Below are 18,866 nucleotides of genomic sequence, written 5' to 3' on the forward strand. Positions count from 1 at the left end.
ATAAATTCAAGTTTATTTACATTAAATATATTGGTTACGGGATGTAGACGGTGATTACCTTTAATAGAGACAATCTAAATCCCGTAACATTTCTACTAAATGACTGTGAAACTTATGAACTACTAGTGTTTACCCACGGCTTTGCACACATAAATCATGATATCCAGCAGCTGAATAAAAATTTCGGGATTTAAAAAAATAAAATAAATTTATGTAGTCTTATGTATAGTAATAAAACGGTGTAGTATATCTTTGTAGCGGTCCGAGGGTCACCAACGGTGCTGGCTGAAAATCAGCGCTGGGGTGTTTATTATTAACGCTTCAGCATTATGCTGAGCCAGTGTCCTATTCACAACCGCAATGACACATAGGTACTTTCCTACGTGTTGTCTATTTGTACTTAATACTATTGTTATGTTTTGTGAATAAATGTATTTTATTTCTTTCTTTTCTTTCTAAAAAATTCCCGTCAGAATTCCCGAAAATTGAATCGTGGTTTTCATTGACGTTACATTCAAAACAATCATACCAAAATTCATGACCCTAAGCCAGCGGTTGTTGTTTTGAGATTGTTTTCCTGTTCCGTGGGAATATCGGGATAAAAAGTAGCCTATGTTTTATCCCAGATGTCCAGGTATCTACATACCAAATTTCATCCGAATCCGTCCAGCCGTTTCAGCGTGAAGGAGTAATAAAGATACTCACTCACTCACAAACTTTCACATTTACTTTGAAACCTAAGCAATGAATATTCAACGTCACGGTTGAGTAAAATAATTACTTATAGTTCATTAATATGGGCCTCCACAAAGTAACGCCTGTTTTAATTGGTTTACAAACCAAATTCAAAAAATCAAAACATTTATTCTACAAGTAGGCCATAAAGGGCACTTTTACACGTCACTTTTTTGAACTACCAGCGCTTTAGAAAAGACCATCATTGCCAAGAAGAATGCGCCGCAAGAAACTTGACACAAAAATACATAAATTACATATTAAAAAACATATAAATTACAAAATAAAATTGAGGAAAAAAATTACATGAAAATTAAAGGGATATATTGCGGTCCCTTAGCTCAAGCTTAGCTCAGAACCTAAATCTGAACATTTTAACTTTATCTACGCAGTAGACTGCTTCTACAATCAAAATAAAATTAATTTGTGAAAGGTATACATATAAGGTCTCCCAAGTAAACATTTCAGGTCAAGTTACTATTAAGTTTTGGGTTATTTTTGGAAAGCAAGCTAAAATAGTTAATTATCAGGTGGTGTCTATCAATTATTTTAACCGTCTATCGATTTTAATGTAATGAAGCAAGAACGTAACTAATTAGTATTTCTTAGTAAAATATACCTAAACTGTACTTTGTTGCAGAAAGAACCAATGCGTTTATTAAAATGTCTACTAGAACATTAACAACTTTCGATCAAGAAAAACATCTTGGAAACTTAATTAATAGAAGTCTTTGAGTGCGGCGGCAATGAAACTTAATAATCCAATTTGAAAATTTTGTTTACATTTTCATTGTTTAAGATGCTGTTGTCGTCGACTTTAAATAACCATAAGATTAATTGCAACCAGTTAACTCTGTCTCAAAACGTGACGAAATGCAAAACAATTTGATAAATGAATCTACCTATTTATCTATCTATACTATTTTTCTATTCATCATTTGGGCCTATACACCGTGATTTTCTTGTTTTCCGTTACAGTACCATTACTTGACGTTAACACTTGACAGATGGGCGTGCTTTCAGTCAATTTTCAACTTTGACGCCATACAAATAAAGCCATTTATAGTAGACCGCTACCCACGTTTACAGATTATGTAAAAACTATTTTATTTGTATGATGTCAAAGTTGAAATTTGACTGAAGGCACGCCCATCTGTCAAGCCCAACCAAGTAATCCTACTGTAAATTCATTCTTCATTGTTAATTGTGTTTTGTTTCTTTTCTTTTGTACAATAAAGAGTTTATATACATACATACCTTAACAAACGCTATGTTTGCAATTGTCAGGACTAATTTAGTGAGAATGGTAATGTCAAAAAAAGTTGTGAGTGAGACAGCATGTTTTGATCATAAGGACACCCATTGTAATACGGGGCGGCAAGCTAGTATCATTTCGTGGCATTTCGTGGCATACATAAAACTATAATTTTTCTTTTTTTTTTTATCCATTGTTCTTATGTTTGTCACGAATAAATGTTTCTTTCTTTCTTTCTTTCTAGTACAGTCAACGTCATAAATAAGTGATCACTTTTGCACCTTGTCACTTTAACGTCATGATTGAAAAACCATACGAAATTGTGTAACGACTGAAAGCGACAAGGTACAGAAATGATCACTTATTTATGACGTTGACTGTACGTCAGCAAAAATTTTCAAAAATAGACTTTTCACTTATCATGCTCGTTAAGTTCGTGTTTATGCTGGATCGAGGCGATAAAATGACTTTTTATGCTCTAGTGCATAAATTAATATCTTCGTCTAAGACCAAAGTAATTAGGTGTCAACAGCCACAAAAAAAAATTAGAATAATTTTAATTTTATGTAAAACTAGAAGTTTATAAAAAATGTCTGAAAAATAAATGGGTACCTACTAAGTGAAAAATTGCTTCCACTGTTGCTATTTAATTTTCTGTCAATCAAAGTGAAAAGCAGAGTTTAAAACTTGAGCATTAAACCCATTTTTCCCTCGACGTGTCTCTCCACCCTCGCCGTACCGGCTCGGATGCTATATTAAAGTCTCGGGTAAAATGGCTCGTTTTATGCTCTAATCTACTATTCTTTTGTTCCTGACCTTAAAACCTAGATTTCGCCTAGGACCTTGGATTTATCGAGGCATTTAAAAATAAAATCACAGGCTAACCTAGCTCAAAGCCCGTTGTGAATAATAATGCCAGTTGATTCCGAACTCGTGAATATCATAATATTTCCTCACTCTCATTCTAGTCTCGTAGTTGGAAAAATTGTATTCGAAAAAACCAGAGGAACCCTATTTTATCCTACTTAATATTATAGATGAAAAAGTTTGTATGTCTGTATGTTTGTTACTCTTTCACGCTAAAACGGCTGGACGGATTTTAATGAAATTTGGTATGCAGATAGCTGGACGTCTAGAATAACACAGGCTACTTTTTATCCAGATATTCCCACGGTATAGGGATAAAATCTCTAGAACCCCGGACCCAAGGTATGGAAAATGTGGTTGCAGTTAAATATCCTGAGATTTTAATATATTACCTATAGATTTCAAAGTCCTTTGAGCAAAAGTCTCTAAGGGCCTCTGTTTCCGAGTCCCCTTTCATTTTAGTTTAGTTTAGTTTTTTAGAGACTTTTGTTCAGGATTTTGAAATCTATAACATATTAAACTTTCAGCATATTTTTAACTGAAACCACATTTTCCATATTAGGTCCGGGGGTAATTTTGCCACGAGCGTGTTATATAGTGTGTTAATTAATGAAATTCACAATGTAGTTTTTGGGTAATTCCCATGGGAAATAAATCCCGGAATATCAATTCAGGTGGTTTTAATGGTTTAAGCAAAGATGGGGGGGTAACCTACTAGTTTATATATTAGATACGAAAGTTTTCGACTTACACATTCACTCTTTTGATTCTTTTGACTCTTTTAGTTTGCTCTTTCACGCGGAAGGTATTAGATTGGAATGTAGATTGATGGCTGGATCTACGGATAAGGCTTCATCTAGATTTATTCTTATGAAATAAGTCAGTCCTATATTCCAAAAATATGATAAAGAAGTACTGACTAATATTATGAAACAAAATGGTTTTAAATTAACGAGTTTTAGCCCGAGCAAAGCTCGGTCGCCCAGATACTGAGCAGTAAAATGTCAAACAGTAGTCAACACGCTACCAATAGGGTATATTACTGCAATTTTATCCCGTCAGAGTGCAGCACTAGCATACCATAATATGTTTATGGTTTATATGTTTTTTGAGTATCTTAAATGTCCGTAGGATGCCGCAATACTTATTATGTACTCTATGCTATCATATTATTTCAATTACATTTTTGGAAATATAGCTCTATCGCTACTACCGATGTAAATATAATTTATTCTGTTACTAATAAATATCTCATGATTTCTATAGTATTAATACTCTTTGGTCATGATCTGTCATGGCGACAAAATATAAAGAGAACTGACGTTGTCATGGAAGTTTGCGCTAGTGTCGCCCCCTGCGCAGAGCTTTGCCTAATATGCCCTATAGACGACACCCTACTATTGGGGCGGTGAGGAGCACTCCTACAACACACGTTATTGAGCTTTTCCAAGTTGGTATAATCCAGTTTGAACCGGTTATAACTGGTGTTTCTCAGTAAAAACTGGTTTAGGTTGCACCAGGCTAATTCATGGAGTGTCACTTCAAGATAACGAGACACATTGTGATGCCCTGTGTACCTACTTATTAGTACTTATACCCAATCACACTTCAATTGAATTACGTTTCCTAAAATACACGGTTTTGTTCCCTAACTTTGGGACTTATAGTTCAAATTTGCTTACATCAAACAGAAACAACCTATCTTTTAATTGAACGATCTTATTCACTTAAAAGGTAAAACTAAGTATTAATCAAATTCAGACTTTAAAGCGACCATTTTAAGGTTTATAATAAAATGGTGGTTAAAAGGAAATGTAGGTGTTTTGAGGAGTCATTTTGTGCCTTATGCGCTTGTTATTAAGTTGATAATAGCTTAAAGAGGAACTCAAAGGTTTTCAATGAGTAAGGAATTTAGTCATTACTCGGTTCACTGTAAATCACATTGGAACAATAAGGGTGCATTCCACTTGATCTTCGGCCAAGCGCACGGAGTCGCACACTGAGGGTACCGTACTTATTTAAACAAGCAAAAATAAATTTGAACTTTAAAGTATAAGTATCATAAAAGTTAGATAAAAGTTGCGGAAATTTTCGAAGAAGTTGGAAATGTTCTCGGAAATTTCTGGAAAATTTCACAAGAAATACCTACAGGAAGTTTTAATTTAAGAAACGGAAAGTTTCAATCCGCATACAAAATTGTGGGAAGTTTCTGAAAATTTCCTATATGAAAAATTCCGCAATTTTGGAAAGTTTCCTTTGGCACATCACCTAGATAAAAGTATACCTAAAAGGTAAAACTATACCATAGGTTTACATTCCACATTCTAAATAATCATTTCTAAAAAGAAACCTCAAAAACAGCCTTTTCGTAGACATTAATTGCAATGTCTTATTCACTCGACTACTATAACCTAGTGCCATCCACGAAGACGCGTGATTTTGACAAAATTAGACATTAATGACATTGTAATAAGAACTACGGCACGTGTCATCGTGAATGACTCTACCTATAAACTAAAGAAAGAAAGAAAGAAAATACATTTATTCACAACACAAGACAACAAAATTATTAGGTACAAAAAAAACAACACAAAGGTATGTGTCATTGCGGTTGTGAATCGGACACTGGCTCAGCATAATGCTGAAGCGTTAAAAACACCCCAGCGCTGATTTTCAGCCAGCACCGTCGGCAACCCTCGGCCCGTTATAAAGACATACTACACACCATCAACTACATAAAACTACATAAATAAATAGATATTTTGTAAACTATAAAACTAATTTATTGTGTGACTTTAACTAGATCAAATCTGATTCGTAAGATTAGGTTACAGACAGAAATACGTCCCGTACCATTAAATAAAAAACTAGTACCCAGTAATATAAATAAGTATAAACTTACTTTAAAGTTGTATTTAAAGTGTGTGTGTGAAAACTTTACCGGCCAATCAGTTATTAAACTGCTTAAATCTTTTTTAACCCTGTATGGTAATTTACCATCTACCAAAAAATTCAAATAACTGCCCATTTTTTTTTTCAACTGATCATAAGGACCCTAATGTTTTAATGACAGTTGTAAAAATGATGTGCCCAAATCAATGGCGATTGTGAAGTTCCCAATCCGCGCTGAGCCCGCGTGGGAATGGCGGCCCGAGCATTCTCATGAGAGGAGGCCTGTGCCCAGCGATGATGATGATGATGTTGCCATCTTGAACCGGAGCCCAATCCCAACGATTATGTAAATCAAAAGGTTCGAAATTGTGACGCAGCGCCAAGCGAATTAAGCAATTTTAAATACAAATAGCGTTCAAGGATTTTACAAGCCCCCACCAGCGGTTTGTGGGGGTCGGGACATGTCGCTATAATAGTTAAACTGAACTTTCACAATACAAGTAAAATCGTTTGAGTACTGTGTAAACCCCACTTCCTAATAATTTTATTGGTCTATCCATCCCAGCCTATATACGTCCCACTGCTGGGCACAGGCCTCCTCTCAGAACAAGAGGGCTTGGGCCATAGTTCCCACGCATAGTTGATTGTATTAGTTGTCGTCGATTTGAAAACGGACGATCGGACCGCGATCATATTTTTAGGGTTCCGTGGCCAAAATGACAAAAATGGAACCCTGATAGTTTCGCCATGTCTGTCTGTCTGTCTGTCCGTCCGTCCGCGGCTTTGCTCAAGGACTATCAATGCTGGAAAGCTGTAATTTTGCACGAATATATATGTAAACTATGCCGACAAAATAGTACAGTTAAAATTTCAAAAATACATTTTGTTAGGGTACCTCCCATAGACGGAAAGTGGGGGTGATTTTTTTTTCGCATCCAATCTTATTGTGTGGGATGTCGTTGGATAGGTATTTTAAAACCATTAGGGGGTTGCTAAAACTATTTTTCGATTTAGTGATCTGTTTGCAAAATATTCAACTCTAAAGTGCTAATTTTCAATAAAATCGAGCGAGGTGGGTGGAAAAATTTGAAAAAAATCAGGATGATAGTAAGTATATAAAACTTACAAGAAAAACTATAACGGTTAAGTTTTCTTGAGAATTATTAGTACTTTAAGAATAAATAGCAGCCTAAGGTATAAAATATACCTAAACTTGGAATATTCTGTACAAAATACGAAATTCTTAGAAAAATATTACTTAATTTTTTCGTAATGGCTACGGAACCCTATTTCGGGCGTGTCCGACACGCTCTTGGCCGGTTTTTTAAACTGGATCCGTGAAGAAACTATTTGGTGACCCCTGCCTTAAATGATCAACAAAAAGTTCAGCTAACAAAAAACATTATACTTAGGGCTGATTTCAATTATTACGTCTCACGACTCAGTACTCAACCTGTATGCTGTATATCTTGGAAATAGTAGTACTTTATGTTGATGCTCTGCGTATACTTTATCACGAAAACAGTACAAATTTACTAGCGATAGAGACGGTACGAACACGTGGTAAGAATACACATGTATTCAAATTTTATGTCATAATAAAAGGTAGGAATCTGTTCGACTGTCTTCGTCTATTACATGGTAAAGTCACAACCTCGCAATTGTAGTGTTATCCCTACAGTATCAGCTTAGAGAATTTTGAGTGTGTTAAAGTTTGTTAGGCCGCTTGTAGACGTCCGTTGTTTTAGAGTGTGTTAAGGTTTGTTAGGCCGCTTGTAGACGTCCGTTGTTTTTGAGTGTGTTAAAGTTTGTTAGGCCGCTTGTAGACGTCCGTTGTTTTAGAGTGTGTTAAGGTTTGTTAGGCCGCTTGTAGACGTCCGTTGTTTTAGAGTGTGTTAAGGTTTGTTAGGCTGCTTGTAGACGTCCGTTGTTTTAGAGTGTGTTAAGGTTTGTTAGGCTGCTTGTAGACGTCCGTTGTTTTAGAGTGTGTTAAGGTTTGTTAGGCTGCTTGTAGACGTCCGTTGTTTTAGAGTGTGTTAAAGTTTGTTAGGCCGCTTGTAGACGTCCGTTGTTTTAGAGTGCGTTAAGGTTTGTTAGGCCGCTTGTAGACGTCCGTTGTTTTTGAGTGTGTTAAAGTTTGTTAGGCCGCTTGTAGACGTCCGTTGTTTTAGAGTGTGTTAAGGTTTGTTAGGCCGCTTGTAGACGTCCGTTGTTTTAGAGTGTGTTAAGGTTTGTTAGGCTGCTTGTAGACGTCCGTTGTTTTAGAGTGTGTTAAGGTTTGTTAGGCTGCTTGTAGACGTCCGTTGTTTTAGAGTGTGTTAAGGTTTGTTAGGCTGCTTGTAGACGTCCGTTGTTTTAGAGTGTGTTAAAGTTTGTTAGGCCGCTTGTAGACGTCCGTTGTTTTAGAGTGCGTTAAGGTTTGTTAGGCGCTTGTAGACGTCCGTTGTTTTAGAGTGTGTTAAGGTTTGTTAGGCTGCTTGTAGACGTCCGTTGTTTTTGAGTGTGTTAAGGTTTGTTAGGCCGCTTGTAGACGTCCGTTGTTTTTGAGTGTGTTAAGGTTTGTTAGGCCGCTTGTAGACGTCCGTTGTTTTAGAGTGTGTTAAAGTTTGTTAGGCCGCTTGTAGACGTCCGTTGTTTTAGAGTGTGTTAAGTTTGTTAGGCCGCTTGTAGACGTCCGTTGTTTTTGAGTGTGTTAAAGTTTGTTAGGCCGCTTGTAGACGTCCGTTGTTTTTGAGTGTGTTAAAGTTTGTTAGGCCGCTTGTAGACGTCCGTTGTTTTTGAGTGTGTTAAAGTTTGTTAGGCCGCTTGTAGACGTCCGTTGTTTTAGAGTGTGTTAAAGTTTGTTAGGCCGCTTGTAGACGTCCGTTGTTTTAGAGTGTGTTAAGTTTGTTAGGCGCTTGTAGACGTCCGTTGTTTTTGAGTGTGTTAAAGTTTGTTAGGCCGCTTGTAGACGTCCGTTGTTTTTGAGTGTGTTAAAGTTTGTTAGGCCGCTTGTAGACGTCCGTTGTTTTAGTGTGTTAAAGTTTGTTAGGCCGCTTGTAGACGTCCGTTGTTTTAGAGTGTGTTAAAGTTTGTTAGGCCGCTTGTAGACGTCCGTTGTTTTAGAGTGTGTTAAAGTTTGTTAGCCGCTTGTAGACGTCCGTTGTTTTAGAGTGTGTTAAAGTTTGTTAGGCCGCTTGTAGACGTCCGTTGTTTTAGAGTGTGTTAAGGTTTGTTAGGCCGCTTGTAGACGTCCGTTGTTTTAGAGTGTGTTAAAGTTTGTTAGGCCGCTTGTAGACGTCCGTTGTTTTAGAGTGTGTTAAGTTTGTTAGGCCGCTTGTAGACTTCCGTTGTTTTAGAGTGTGTTAAAGTTTGTTAGGCCACTTGTAGACGTCCGTTGTTTTAGAGTGTGTTAAAGTTTGTTAGGCCGCTTGTAGACGTCCGTTGTTTTAGAGTGTGTTAAGGTTTGTTAGGCCGCTTGTAGACGTCCGTTGTTTTTGAGCGTGTTAAAGTTTGTTAGGCCGCTTGTAGACGTCCGTTTTCACCAGACAACGGATCGTCTATAAACGGCCTTGTATACATGTAATATTTTTACCGAATGAATGTCAGCAAGTAGATGGCTAATTAGTCCGGTAGCGTCTACATACACTGGCATAGATGACCGCCTTTCTTACGCCGGACCGGTGTCCGTCGCGCCGAGGGGAGGCGGCGATCCATCCGGCGAAATTAAGTCGCCGGACAAGTGTCCGGTGCATGTACAGTCAAGGAATTTAATTCATGGGCCACAATGGATCCTTTTCAAAGGAAAAGTCATTACGACTTTGAGCTACGTACACAAAGACAAACGGATACTACAATTATAAAATGTGGAGAGGCGCGCTTTCGTGAGTGAACAGATCTGTATAGGTATCTGCGTACACGTACCAAAAGTATTCTATCTTTACTCCTTATTTTTGGCTGTAAACTCACTTTTTGTCGGTGCCTAACTTATTGCTCCTCAGAAGAGATTCCTTAAACGGATAAGTTCGCCTTTGTACATGTATCTCAACGTTTGTCGATTGTGTTTATTTCTTCTATGTACAATCGAGTGCAATAATATGGACTTATATAACCCTTCAGAAATGTGTACCACAGACTCTTATTATTCCGATGTAATAAGACCGTGGTTACCGTGGTAACATATTTTTGAGTGTTTTGAGATATACGTATTTTTGTCACAGAATATACAATGTTTTTTCACTTGACTTGTACAGTATAAAGTTTACATAGATACCTACATACAATAACAAAAACACAACAATTGCTATTTAAAAGGACAATCGTGGTAAACGTTATTAGGTAAGATTTCCTTATTTGTAATAATTATAAGCGTTAAGAAATACAAAGTTTTTAATTATACCCAGTCTCCGCCAGGGACGGTCTCTTTAAAATATAAACAAAATTCTGTAAAAACAGTTGTAAACTTTTTAATTGAAGTTTACGTAATATTTGCAAAGAAAGGGCCGGTTTTAAAGGCTTTTATTTAACTTGAAATGTATGTTTTTTTTTATAAAATATAGGGGCAAACGATCAAAAGGATCGCCTGATCCCTGAAACGAACCCGGGACCTCAAGCTTCGTAGTCAGGTTCTCTAACCACTTGAGCATCCGGTCGTCGAAACTACGAAAATTACTTGTAAATTTCGACAAAAAATGTTGTTAACATACAGCATGTAGGGAAAATTTTAATTTTTAAGGTATCCGATATAACTTTAATTTCGCCTGAGATAATATGATGGTAATCAAATATGAAATATAACTTTAATGGCGTGACATTTTTCATTGCCATGAATCACACAAATAAATTTGCATATCAACATATTATGTTCATTTTTACCTTTAATATTTGGATGAATGGATTTCGATAATGTGCTAATTAGATCTATTTGAAGGGTCCAAGCAAAAAACACATAGTCACCTTTTTTTTAGGGTTCCGGAGCCAAAATGGCAAAAACGGAACCCTTATAGTTTCGCCATGTCTGTCTGTCTGTCTGTCCGTCCGTCCGCGGCTTTGCTCACGGACTATCAGTGCTAGAAAGCTGTTATTTTGCAGGGATATATACGTAAACTATGCCGACAAAATGTTACAATAAAAAACAAAAAAACAATTTTTTTTGGGTACCTCCAATACACGTTAATGTTATTGTTCTATTGTTCTCGTTAAGTGTTACGTTTTATTTTGTCATATTTCTCTAGTCACCCCTTTTTCCACAGGGGGTTAAAGTAATTTATTAATTACCAAACCAATTATAAAATGCACTTTATGAACCGTGTGACTGATCGCGCGAAGAGATTATGCACTATTGGATAGTCCGAGTGATAGTTGTTAAAAAGGACAAGTGATCAAACACTTTAGTACTTCCCACTGAACTAATAATAAAAGGAATTGAATCGTATTTTTACTACTTTCTATTCTAAAGGCCGCTTATTGTTAACCTTGGAAAATTTATATGTATCTACTTGTTCATATGTTTTGGTGTTAAATAAAGTGTCCTTGTTTATATAGTATCTTGCCACCATCCACCATCTTGCTCGCTAATCCTGCCGTGAAGCAACAGTGCTTGCATTGTTGTGTTTCGGCGTGGAGAGTAAGACAGCCGGTGAAATTACTGGCACGTGAGGTATCCCATCTTAGGCCTCTAGGTTGCCAACGCATCTGCAATACCCCTGGTGTTGCAGGTGTTGCAGATGTTTATGGGCGGTGGTGATCTTTTACCATCAGGAGACCCACTTGCTCGTTTGCCATCCAGTCGAATAAAAAAAAACTCCATTTATATTTCCTCGAAAAACCGATCACAGCTTTTCCCTTTATCCTTCTATTTATTAAAGTGCACATTGTTTTTGTTTACGTACCTTTTACTAAATTATTACTTAATTATGGGACATATTTAAAATAATGTTTTTCTTGAGGCATCGTCCCTTTAATTACACATTTTTAAGCGATTAAAACCTAGCTACATTAGAGACTGAGCCGGAGAAAATAGCATTTTAGCCATGCTTTTAGCTTAACTATAACTTGTTTTTTCCTTTTTATTACAAGCTTTTATTTGACCTGACCAGTTTGTTGTTATTATTTTTGTTGGGTTGAATCTTGCAGGTTAATTTTGACCTACTCTAGAAGTCAGGTTGGTTTGAAATTTACTTTACATATGTAAGTTTTATGACAATGCAAATATGGTTAACATAAGTAGTCAGTAAAAGAAAAAATGTTTCAAAGTTAAATTTTAAAAGAAACATCGCCATTACTTATAGCTACTTTCGGGTAGGTAGCTGTAGGAATTGCATTAGTTCTTCATAATCGAATTGTATTAAATGGAAAAGATCGAAACACCGAGAATTTTTTCAATTATGATATGAACAATTTTCAGTTGTCGCTCGGACTATAGCACCATACAATTCGTCGTGTTTCGTGCGACTAACAAATTAAGGGCACCGTTTTGTATGAACAGCTGATAACAACTCGCTATCCAATTTAGTTGGTACCCCTTAATTTCATCAAGTTGTATGGAATTGACTTGCCAAGGCAACTGGCTAAAGGGCTGAACCCACTGGAAGAATTCGCGTGCAGCTACTAATTTGCAATCAAGCACGTTTGCGAACGTCAGCTGATGGTAGCGGTGGAGACCCTCATTAAGGTACAAGGACGTATAGCTCTAAGATAGCTACGGCTTGAATAAAAAAGAGCTATGTATAATAGTCGTATATATACAACGGGGAGTGCTCCGAGGAGTTGTTCGGGTTGATTTTTTTTATTCGACTGGATGGAAAACGAGCAAGTGGGACTCCTGATGGTAAGAGATCACCACCGCCCATAAACATTTGCAACACCTGCAACACCAGGGGTACTGCAGATGCGTTGCCAACCTAGAGGCCTAAGATGGGATACCTCAAGTGCCAGTAATTTCACCGGCTGTCTTACTCTGCACGCCGAAACACAACAGTGCAAGCACTGCTGCTTTACCGCAGGATTAGCGAGCAAGATGGTGGTAGCAATCCGGGCGGGCCTTAGGTTATCGCGCGCTGTTACCTCGCAAACTGTGCATTTTTTCCGGGATAAAGAGTAGTCTTTGTCACACTCTGGCCCATAAACTATCTTTATGCCAAAAATAACGTCAATCCGTCGCTCCGTTTCCACGTGAAAGACGGACAAACATACAAACACAATATTAGTAAGTATGGATATAATCATAATCTCGGAAACAGCTCCAACGATTTCGATGAAATTTGGTATGCGGGGGCTTTTCGGGGATGACAAATTGATCTAGCTTGGTCTTATCTCTGGGAAAACGCTGGTCGCCCAGGTACTTAAATTTTATTAGCTATTCGCGCAAGTCTAAGTTTAGGAGAGGCACTGTGGTAACACTGGATATTCATTGATACGAATACCTACATTGTACGCAACGCTTGGTGCACGAGCCCGACTCGAACTTCGCTGTTTTTTGTCAATTTATTGTTAACACACGTGTGCGGCAGTGTTACTTGTAGTAAAAATATACCCTTATTGCTGCCTTTTAAATTTGAAATCTTAAGTGTACGAGCCCAACTCGCACTTGACCGTTTTTTTTCAGTTGATGCTCATACAACCTTGTTAGAATTTGTTTAATATGATTTTAGCGCAATCTCTTCTGTTTCTTCTAAGATGTCTTTATTACTGCTGGATTTAAATTGAAATACATAATTTAAAATTTCACAAGGTCCCGTACTCTGGGGAGTTTATTACTAAGGCTTCGGTTTCAATCTGTCTGTCTGTAACAGGGTTGTATCTTCTAAAATTGTAATCTTTATGTCATAGAGAATGTGAAGAATCGCGTATGGGAACTAAGCCCAAAGCTCTCTCATTCTGAGAGGAGGCCTGTGCCCAGCAGTGGAACGTATATAGGCTGGGACGATGATGAAGATGATAGTCAAAATACCACAAACAGGACTTATCACGCTAAAACATTACCTACACTGTAATGTGGTTGAAATGTCGAGGTAAATACATAATAAATATTACTCGTGTGTTTTAGTGTGATAAGTCTTGTTTGTGGTATTTTGACTTTCACGAAAGTCAAAGTCAAAATATCTTTATTCAATTTAGGCTATAACAAGCACTTATGACTGTCAAAAAACATCTACCACCGGTTCGGAAAAACCTCTGTTGAGAAGAATCCGGCAAGAAACTCAACGAGGTATATAACTTTTTTTAAACAGATTTACAATAAAAAAGTTTAAAACGTTAGATGATGATGATGTCAGAGGTTCCCAAAGTGGTCCAGGTGGACCCTCAGAGGTCCAAGGGAGACCAGACAGAAGTCCACGTTGGCGTGAAAGAAAATGGGTGTTTTAGGAATTTAAAGAATATAGTAGAAATCAGGGCCCCTCAGACTCTTACAAATACTTAAATGAAAAATCTGGAGTACCTACGTCGTATTCGGAACACGACGAATACTGAACAAACCATTTTAATTAGTTGGAGATCTAGTCTATTTTTTGCCCCAGGGCCTATGCCACCGATTGCAATTTTAATAAAGTCTTGAATGAAATGAAAAAGATAGAAAAAGACCCACGTAAACTAAAGACAAATAAAAAGCTAAAGTCTTCAGACCATCATCAGAATAATGAAAATTCATACAATCCGGTAAATTCTGGAATTCAAATTAAACTGCTGAATCTAGTACTTAGTTCTCGTAAGCAAAGTCACGGGTAGCTGGTTAGTTTAGATAAGGGTAGAGATTGGAATAGAAAATTTAATAAAAGCAGTTTTGCAGCGACAGAATATTGAATTTGAAACTTCTGGAACTTTCGGTTTGAACAGATTAGGTACCTCTCTGTCGGTAGTTTAAAGGGGGTAATCCGGGTGAACTAACATAGCCAAATGTTTCTGCCCACACTCGTAGCTATGTTCGGGAAAGTTCCTGAGTTTGTTTTATTGGTGACGTCGGTCGCATAATGTTTAATTTTCAAGAATAAGGCGACGTCGCGCGTTGCTTGTTCAAATTCGAAAATCGAAGTTGGTGTCGTTCAGTTCTTCTGAAACTTACTATTTAATACGAGAGCAAGAGGGATGGTACGATACGAACTTCGATTTTCGAACTTCGAAGGCGAACTCTGAGGCTGATTACAAAAATCCCGGGACATACCTACCGTTTTACCACCGGAATTTAAATAAATAAATATCAAGGGACGTGTGCCACTTCTAACTATACTTGGTTTGGATAGGTATTTAACTAAATGTAAACAAAACAACGTCAATTGGTGTCTTAAACATGGAAATTCCCCCATTAAACTGTGTAAAAATTTACATTACTGTATTGAAATACACTAGTTTAGTTTGTATTACAATGACAGATAAGTAAATTGTTTAAAATCCTTGAATTTACCAAATCTGGTACCTGAAGTTTGGTTCCATTTAGTTAATTACTCAAACGTTTCAAGTAAAAGCAAACCTTGCATTATGGATACTAAATAGATAATGGATAATACAAACATAGGTACAGTTGAGTTCATAAACATGTGAGCAAAAATTTGATCAAATATTTGCTCACAAGTTTATGAACTCGACTGCACTTTAAATAGAAATTAAACACCCAAGACTCGAGAACATTCGTATTTTAATACAAACATGTGTCCCGACCAAAGATCGAAACCGAGACCTCAAGTTTCGTAGTCAGGTTTTCTAACTACTGAGCTATGCGGCCGACCTTTTCTGATCTAGTTAGTTTCAATCAGTAAAAAACGTTTATAAAGGATAATAATTCCAAGTAGCACGTCAAGAGTAAATTAGTTCAAACAATATTAAATTTTAAGACAGAAAAGTAGATTAGGTTAGAACTGCGACTCCAACAAAAATAAATCGCGAAACGTTGACTTTTAACAGATATTCGAATAAAAGTTTGTCGACATTTCAAGGGTAAACCGTACTTAACAGATAAGCTAACAATGCAATTACCTCTTCGACAGGGCCAGAACGTTCCCGAAAAAATTGCCAAAACCGATGGAAGTTCAATTTTGATATACATCTACATCAGTGAGTTAGTTGAATTGCGCAATTTGACGGCCTTGTGCCGCCAATTAGAGTCCACGGCCCTTCCATTTACTTGTTGGATGACCTTAACGGCTACTACCTCTGAAATGTCAACTGTTATCGTTATTGAGCAAGAATATGATAGGGTTCGAATTATTTTCCAATCCAAGGTTAAACAAATCCATCGAAAACGGTTATTGGAAAAACGAGGTGCAGTTTCGCGGTACTTGAAAGATTTCCGGCAAAGCAAGATAACGTTGATTGGTTTTATACCTGTAGCGTACTGGTACTGAACGAAGGAGGACCGTATCCTGTCCTATCCTACAAATAGTTAACGAAGATATTTGAATGTTTAGCTGACATTGTAAAGTGGGTAACACCAGTTACGCTCTATTTGTCTTTGCTTAACCACGCCATAAGATAAACGATTTATTTTGTGATATAAATGTGATTAAATAAACAACACAATGTGTCAGGTATAAAACAAGCAAAAAACGCGCTCAACATGACAAGAGTCACAAGAAAAGGCAATATGGCAGATACAGCGTTAATTAGATTACCGGATCCAATCAATCTTCGATCGATGAACCTCGATCTGGAATGGAAACGATTCCAACAACAATTCGAAATTTATCTCGAAGCCGCAAGCATTGAGCGCAAAGCAAACAACCAAAGGACAATCACCGTTTTACTCAATTTATTGGGTGGCGCCTGCTTGGAAATTTACAATAGCTGCAATATGCAAAAACTGCAAAACACACAAACCCAACTATCACCACGTGATCACCACCACCACACTAGGTACTCACAAAAGTAGCTGTGTTCGAGCTTGTTAAAATTGTCGTAGCGCGTATTTTGACCGAGAATGGCATCCAGGGTCTTATGATGGAGCAGTCAGGGACAGGGACGAAGCTTACCTTTCAGTTTACTGTAAGAATTTTAGTATTAAAATATTACTAGGTAAATAAAGAAACATACTTTTATTCGATCTTTTTTTATTTTATGATTTGAGAGATATAAATCGATCATAAAGCGGCGATTACACTGAGTCGTTCACCTAACACGGTCGCCGAACTTGTTTTAAACTACTTAGGCCAACGAACGTCGTCTTAAGGTCTCAGCTCATTAGAGCCACCCGGCACCCGACCAGCACCGCCTCGACTTTCGGCGTCCAGTCATTGTCGACGGGTTGACAACGAGTGTACCTCGTGTGGTCCACGAATTTCCTAGTAGTCACTATGGCGGCGAGCAGCGGGCTATCACCGAGTGTTCCGCTCGCCGAGTGAGGCGATCCGGTGACGCTACGGAGTTGATGTAGTGAGCGCAGGCATACCCATACAAATCCATATGAGGAATAGGTACTAAACGCTCGAGGCGAGGCGGTGCTGGTCGGGTGCCAGGTAGCTGTATTAAGCTGTGGCCTTTATACCACCGTATTTTTTACACTTTTGCAGTCGCCGCATCATGCGCTTAATATACTTTATCTACATGCATATCATAACTTCCCTATTATATGTTCAGAAACGACTATCAAATGGCCTTTATTAAGAAAGCTGGTATCTGCGGGTGCATCTTAATGTTTACATTAAAGTATCGGTAATACTTTTATTAACAATGCATATCTGTACATATTGTAGAAAACTTATGACATGCATGTAGATAATAATTATTATTCAAAGTCAAAGTCAAAGTCAGTCAAAGTCAAAGTCTAAGTCAAAGTCAAAGTCAAAGTCAAAGTCAGAGTCAAAGTCAAAATACAGGCCATATCTGAACATATTATAGAAAACTTATGATATGCATGTAGATTAAGTTATGTATGCGGCTATACATAATTAGGCGTTATGCACCAGCCACATAAATAACTATAATGTTCTGGTAGCCCAAGATTGAATGCACAAACTCTGTTTTGTTTATTTTGATTCTTGATTCCAATAACAAAATATAAACATCCAAATTGTAGACAGCCAGTATTTGCTTATCCTACATTACCACTAAGACGTGTTCCGAAGCCAAAATATCAATAAAGCAACCTTATATTGTCATTTCTGTCTGTACGTCCATCAGCATGTCAGTCCAGTGATTTCGTGGGCGTTTCCGACAAACTCTTTTCCGCTTGTTTAGTTTTTTAAACTATAATTTACTTTTAAGTCTTTTTTGTCCCACAGGCGGCGGAAAGCGGTAATGCCGAGGATTTCGTCCGTTTGTATTTGAGTGAGCCCTCGCGATTGGCTGTTCGGGACGTGCGCGGGCGCACAGTGGCGCACCAAGCGGCGGCGCGCAACACTATCAACATACTACACATCATCAACAACTACGGCGGGGGTGAGTATAGTTCCAGTCATCATCATCATGATAAGACGTCCACTGCTGAACAAAGGGCCCCTTAAATAGAACGCCATAATGAACAACTCGCTACTTGCATCCACCGGTTGCCCGCAGCTCTCACGATGTCTGCCAACGCTTCTTTTTCCGGTTCGTGGTCGCCACTCGAGAATATTTCTTCCCCAACGGTTATCTGTCCTTCGAGCGATGTGGCCCATTGTCTATTATTACAGCTAAGTCGGTGACTTTAGTTCTTCGACGGATTTCCGTATTCCGGATTCTATAGCGCAAAGAAACTAAGCATAGCTCTCTCCGTAGCTCGTTGCGTAACTCTGAGGCAAACAGTCAAGGAGCATGGCTCAGAGCCATAGTAGCAGTGGGTACCGATAGAATTAACAAATATCTTTGGCGCACACGGGTGGATTAGAAAATTACAGATCCTGGCAGGATTCATGGAGAAATCAATCAATCAATCAATCATTTATTGTCAGAAAGTGAGTGATTACATAAATGTAACAATTGCATTGAAGTTCGTCACAATCAGCCAGTGTATGGCGCACAATATTCGGCAGATACGCTAATACGCTCATTATATGTCACTGAATCATTGAAATTGAAGAAAAATAAAAATAATAATAATCAAGATTTAGAATACTTAACATAAAATTAACAATGTAAGAAAGTAATTTGAACAGAGTGGTCCTCGATGCAAATGCACTTGTTATGGATCAACATTCTTTTTCATTCATGTTTAGCCAGAACACGGCCACTG

Source organism: Choristoneura fumiferana, chromosome Z, assembly GCF_025370935.1.
Source record: "Choristoneura fumiferana chromosome Z, NRCan_CFum_1, whole genome shotgun sequence".
Taxonomy (NCBI): Eukaryota; Metazoa; Arthropoda; class Insecta; order Lepidoptera; family Tortricidae; genus Choristoneura; species Choristoneura fumiferana.